Here is a 6,297-nt window from a genome sequence, read left to right on the forward strand (position 1 = left end):
CAGCTTTCTACATGAGCGTTTCACTTCTTTCTTGAGAGCCGAATAGCGCTGACGGGCTACCGCTTTGGCTCCTCGTATTTTCGCTCGCTCTATCGTAGCTTTGGCGTTCCTTCACTCCTCTATCTTCCTCCAGGTGTCATTTGTGATCCACGGGTTTCTCTAGGTGCGTAGCCACCGAAATTATTCTCGCCGATGGTGATGAAGGCGTTCTTGATGGCACTCCATTGACCTTGTACGCTTCCACTTTCCGGAATATCCGCCGAACGGTTCTCTTGCTCCTCAACGAAGGATCTTTTCACCGTATCGTCTTCCAGTCAGCGTGTGTTGAACCAGCGCCATGGATCATGAAGGGTTTCGAACCCGTGTTCTGTATTCGGCTACAATTATCCTCTCATTAATAGGTTCCCACTTCATGAGCGCAGCGTGGTCGTGAGCGCTGAGCAGGAAACCTATTCTACGGTGGCGAGGAGCGTGTTCACCTCGTAGGCCAGAGTATAGCAGAATTTAGCCCGATGCCAATCTGTGTTCTTTAAAGTTCGGCCAACGGAATTCGCTCAGTCCTATGATCTCAAGCTTCATACGGCATGCCTCATTTGCTTGTTGTGCCAGTTTACGCTGCTGGGCTAGGGCTAACACATTCCAAGTTGCAATTTTTGTCCGTTGTTTCGCGCTAAAAGTCGCTAAAAGTAACGGTTTTTGGTTTTCGAGAAAAGTAGGTTGTTGGCGTATGGTCCCCTATCCACCGTGGTGGGGCTGCCAGCTTACTTATAGCTTCCAGTGGAGGAGCATTTCATACTCAGCCGCTGGATGCCAGAACAGACGCTGTTTGAGTCGCACCTTCTTGGTGAACAGACGTTCGGGACGTATCTCCTCAATCGAGCTGAAGTTAGAAGGACAACAGTTCCCAGGCTGCACTACCTGCCAAGCACATACCTCTGAGCTGGCGGTCTTTGTCATCGCTTGACCCGTTGAAGCATGAGGTATACTGGTATATTCGTAATTCAACAATGGTGGTGTCGCTTTCCACTCTGATTCAACTTTGATGGTCTATATAGAGTAATGCATGCCAATATATATGCTTTATATATGCAACACGTACATCTTCAACCTAGGCTTCAACAGTACGTGGTTACTTGGGGTCTAGCTTGGGGTGCCTTTGAATTCGGCCTTCTGCTAGAGGGTATCAATCTACAGCATTTTGCTCCTTATGTGCCAATTTAATTAACAATGCTATGATGATCGCAGCAGGCATTGTCATTCACTCCTCGTTATTCAAGTGTCATTCATTTCGCAAAGAGCTATAAACAATGTGCTGCATATTCCATGCACTGTTCAAGCTTTGCTCTGAAACTTTTAGGTAAATGTTATCAAGTATCTTTGTTGCGAGACTCATCCAACTGGCCAACAGAAGGAAACCCAAACATCCATTCTCAACAGGTGAATTTAGTAGAGTTGTAGCTATTTATCAGAATAGGATTTTATCAGTATCAGTTGAACTGATAGCGGAAGATAGTCATATTGATTAACAAACAAAAAAAAATGACTCATTGGGCTCTGTTTGGATCGATAAGCGATATCACACCCCTCCTAGGTAAAGGGGAATTTCTAGGTTCGGAATCACCGACAGAGTTGAATCAGGTCCAGCTATTCGGTACAACATCGTGCAAATCCCTATCAATGTTAGTTGTCAGCTGTCTGTAGATAGCATTTACGGATTCCGGCCAAGATAGGGTTTGTTGTAGTGCACTCAGTTGGTCAGTTGGTTGAATTCATTCAGTGAATGTAGAATAGCGTAACCCAATCCATCCGTATTCTAAATTTAAACAATGTGTGGTATTTTCAGATGTTGTTGTGATTGCACGAAGAAAGTCGTTTGCTGGTAACATTGGCGAATAATCTTTAGCATATTTTAGGAAAATTTTCGATTAATTTTATTTCATTTTTTTTCTAGTTGTTGCTCTTGCGCCTTTCAAACGTTGTGCTGCATCATATTTGTAGTGTTGATTATTGCGTTGGCCATCGCTTTGGGAGTTTACTTCGGCATATTCCACAATAGTGACGATTCTTCGGGTAACGTGACAACCACGACCGTTGCACCTGCGAGACTAATAACAGCACTGATGCCGAAACTGGACGATGCTTATTCGAACCCATATGAGTGAACCGTGTATTGAGTAAAGTTTGAAATTGTGTGAATGTCATTATGTAATTTAATGTTGATTATAATTATTAAAACATAGATTTATAACATTTATTTAATTATTTGAACGAGAGAAATGAAAATGTGTTAGGAATACATATGTAAGCAAGCACCCACACGATATACGAATGCTAAATGATCATTGGCAGAGAGTCAATAATTGTGAAAGTGCTCATAGATCATTAAGCTGTCCTAGTAGAGATGTAACACCAACAACACGCTCCTGTCAAATTCAAATTCCATGATGAAATAAAAAATCAGGAAATGATAGCGATATCTCCAGCAGAGACTTGCGGAGAAATAATTATTAGTAACTCTTTAAGGAATTTCCATAAGTAACTTCAAGTAAATCTCGGGCAAGAACTACAGTAGGAGAACTCGTAGAGCAATCGCTTGAAGCAACTCTCGGAGGAATCTTCAGAAGGAAGTTTTGTATAGGAAATGTCGATTTTCATTATCACTGTTGAGTTAAAAAGTATTCGGTTTTGTTAGAATAGTCATTTTCAGCTTAATTGCACTGAATAAAAGGTTCCGCTTGTATGCGATCCTTTTTCGAAAAGGTCACTGCCTCAAACCAGTGAACACTGAAAAAGATTAGGAATTAGAATTAGTATATAGTTTTCCTTGCTTGAAGATCATTCTCCACCTGAACCAAATCGAGAACCATAACTTTTAACAAGCTAATAAGAACCAATAATGACCAAAGGAATCATTAGAAGGATCTCTTGAAGGAAGTTCCGTAAGGAACTCCAAATAAATCCCAAGAAAGGACCTCTGGAGGACTTCCTGAAGGAATTTCCGGAATAATTTCTGTGGAAATTTATGGAGGATTTCCTGGTGGGATTTGAAGAAAAATTTATTAAGGAGTTCCTCGTGGAATTCCTCTGGAATAATTCCTGAAGGAGCTCCTGGAGTAATTTCGGGAGAATTTTTTGGCGTAATTCCTCAAGAAATAAAGGAATTACTGAGGAAATCCCTGAAGGAATTCTCGAACGAATTTTTAGAGTAGGCCCAGAAGTATTTTCTGGAGGAACTTCCAAAGATTTCCTGAAAGATTCTGAAGGTATTCATAGAGAAATTTCAAGAGGAAATCTTTAAAAAAATCATTAACTTCTGGAACTTTTGGAACAATTCTTCGAGGAATCCTGAAGAAGCTCCGGGAGGATTACCTGAATTATTTTCTGTAGGAATTCCTTGAAATATTTCTTTGTGAATTCCTGTGTTTACGCACATAGAGCGACGACGGTTCACTTTCAATCCCGGTATCAGTCACTAAGGGCGCGCGGTGATATTGCCACAATCGAAAACACTGTTTACTTTCGCGGTCAATGAACTACGCACTTTATTTCGTATACCAAACTATACATTACGTTTATTGCGGTTACCGATCGCGGCGGAGGTTTATTTACAACTAACTGCTGTTTCTCTAATCAACTGCCTCTGCTAGGTAGAGGCAGCTAGATCGCAATACACGATCGGGAGGCGATCGGTATCAAAAGGCCTATTCTATAGAGTGTATAGGAACAAATAGTGTGCGTTCGATGAACGTGATTAACCAACCATACCGAATCAATAAAAGCTTACATGACAAACATAAAATAAAAAAGTAAATACAATAGTTTAACAATGATCAGATACTAAAAACAAATCTACAATTCTATACTAAAGAGCTAATTAATTGGAAACCCTATCGTACAATCTACGTTTGAAAGTAGCAGCGGATATGTTAAAATCGAACAGATCAAACTTGTCGTTGAAGCAATTTGACATAAACCGCACTGGATCGTGCATGCCGTAAAGCGTATTGCGTGGTTGAAGCTGCAGGAAGTCACGCTGCCGTAGATGTCTTTCTGGCTGGTACATACAGGTTGAGTTGCGACAAGATATAACCGGAATCTGTTTCACCTAGGAGAATCTTTGCAACAAAAACAGCTTGAGTAGCTTTCCTTCTTCTTTCAAGCGTGTCTAGGTTTAAAAGCTGTAGACGGTCTTCGTACCGCGGCAGATGGATGGGATCTCGCCACGGGAGATCACGGAGAGCGTACCTAATGAATCTTTTTTGCACTGCTTCAATTCTGGCGTTCCAAACTTCTTGATACGGGCACCACACAACTGCGTTAGATTCCAGGATCGATCGGACCAGGGCGCAATACAGTGATCTCAAACAATAGGGATCACGGAACTCCGTTGCTATTTTAAAAATAAATCCTAATTGTCGATTGGCCCTTGAGACCACATCATTATAATGCAGTCGGAAAGTAAGCGCTGAGTCAAGAGTGACACCTAAATCGCGCACCTGAGAAACTCGCTCTAGCGGTTCATTTGCGATACTGTAGTCATGTATTACCGGGTTGACTTTACGATGGAACGAAATTACATTACATTTATGAGTACCGTAATCCGGGGTCAAATTGATAACTTTAAAACAACTTTTGCTGATAACATCAGTGCCAATTCAAATATTGCCAAAAGAATTTCTGTAAAACCAGTACCCTGTGGATCTCCATGGAACCATGTGACAGAATTTTGTCCAACAAATTTAAACTATAAGTTAAATAACTCCAAATATCTAAAAATTGGAAATGTCACTTTGGGGCGAAATTGATCAGTACACAATTAAGCATCGGTTGGAAAGGAAAACTTCCTTTTCTGCTTAATTTTGCTCTTCTAAACACGAATAAAGCGTTTAAAATATTATAACTAGTGAATTTAATACTTAAAATGCAAAATTAAATTTTTAAATTCCCCCTCAAACGCCTAAAGGTAGGCAATTTCATGTGAAATAAGTGATTTCTATCACACTAAATGACTATTTCATCATAAAATGAACTTTTTTATAACTATTTCATGTTTTGATTAGCTACATAACTTCCCAACCAAGGTTCCATAAAAATGTTAAAACAGAGAATTTACGGGAAGTCCTATTAGCAATCGATTGTTTAGTAGCGATGATTTCAGCTTAATGAGAAATACAATGCAAATTCCTTGAAAAAATAAGGCAAAACTAACTTTTTCTAAAAATTTAAAAGTCTACACTCATCTCTAGACAGCTACGAACTAGATGACGTAAAAAGTTTAAGATCATTACAACGCTTAAGAGTTCCTAGTATGGAATTACAATCTAGTACCCGAATGATCAATTTCACCCCGCTGATCAATTTGACCCCGGTTTACGGTACTAAGCGTCATTTGGTTATCATTGCACCATGTAACAAACAAGTCAAGTTGTCGTTGTAAGGTGACGCAGTCCTGGAGGCATTTTACGACGAGAAATAGCTTGACATCATCGGCGTAGAACAAACGAACTCCTGGTGGCAGTATGAAGGACAGCTCATTTACAAACACAGAGAACAGAAGAGGTCCGAGGTTGCTTCCTTGCGGCACACCAGATCGATTAGTGAATGGCTCCGAGTAATCAGCTCCAATTTTCACAACCAGTTTACGATCCTTCAAATACGAAGATAGCCACCCGACAATATTCGAATGTAGTCCAATTTTCTCAAGCCGCGCTAGCAATATCCCATGATCTACTCTATCGAAGGCCGATTTTAGGTCCGTATAAATTGCGTCAACCTGGGCTGAGGATTTCCTGCAGGTTTCTGCAGAAATTCTTGCAGGAATTTCTGGAGTGATTCTTGAAGACATTCATAAAGAAACTCTTGGAGGAATTCCTGGTGAAATTTTTGGAGGAATTCCTGCGGAAATTCTTGGAGAAATTCCTGGAGGGATTCTTGTACCAATTTTTCCTAGAAGAATTTCCTAGAAGAATTATTTTGAAGATTTCCTGGAGGAATTCTAGAAGAAATTATTGGCAGAAATTCTTGGAAGAATACCTGAAAGATTTTTTGAAGGAACTACACCGATAGAGTAAGGAGATGTAAGAGTAGAGCTTGTAGAGCTTCATGGTACATATGTACACATACATATATACATTTATTTGTTCAACATCACATATTTAAGACAAGACATAATCAACAATAGTACGCCACAATACTCGGTTTGTGGCTGCCGCTCTCCAGCCTCTGTCGCGCCCAATAATGCTCGCCAGGTCACGTTCCACCTGGTCCGCCCATCGTGCTCTCTGCGCTCCACGCCTT

General features: G+C 40.5%; 1 long non-coding RNA gene across 1 annotated transcript; it reads left to right on the forward strand.

The window, feature by feature from the left end:
* The first annotated feature begins 1,443 nt into the window (after nucleotides 1-1,443).
* Nucleotides 1,444-2,248, forward strand: LOC109403470 (uncharacterized). Its single transcript, XR_002128411.3, has 2 exons — nucleotides 1,444-1,879; nucleotides 1,952-2,248. It is a non-coding gene; the product is annotated as an uncharacterized LOC109403470 (long non-coding RNA).
* The last annotated feature ends 4,049 nt before the right edge of the window (nucleotides 2,249-6,297 follow it).

The sequence above is a fragment of the Aedes albopictus genome, chromosome 3 (genome assembly GCF_035046485.1).
Source record: "Aedes albopictus strain Foshan chromosome 3, AalbF5, whole genome shotgun sequence".
In the NCBI taxonomy this organism is placed as follows: Eukaryota; Metazoa; Arthropoda; class Insecta; order Diptera; family Culicidae; genus Aedes; species Aedes albopictus.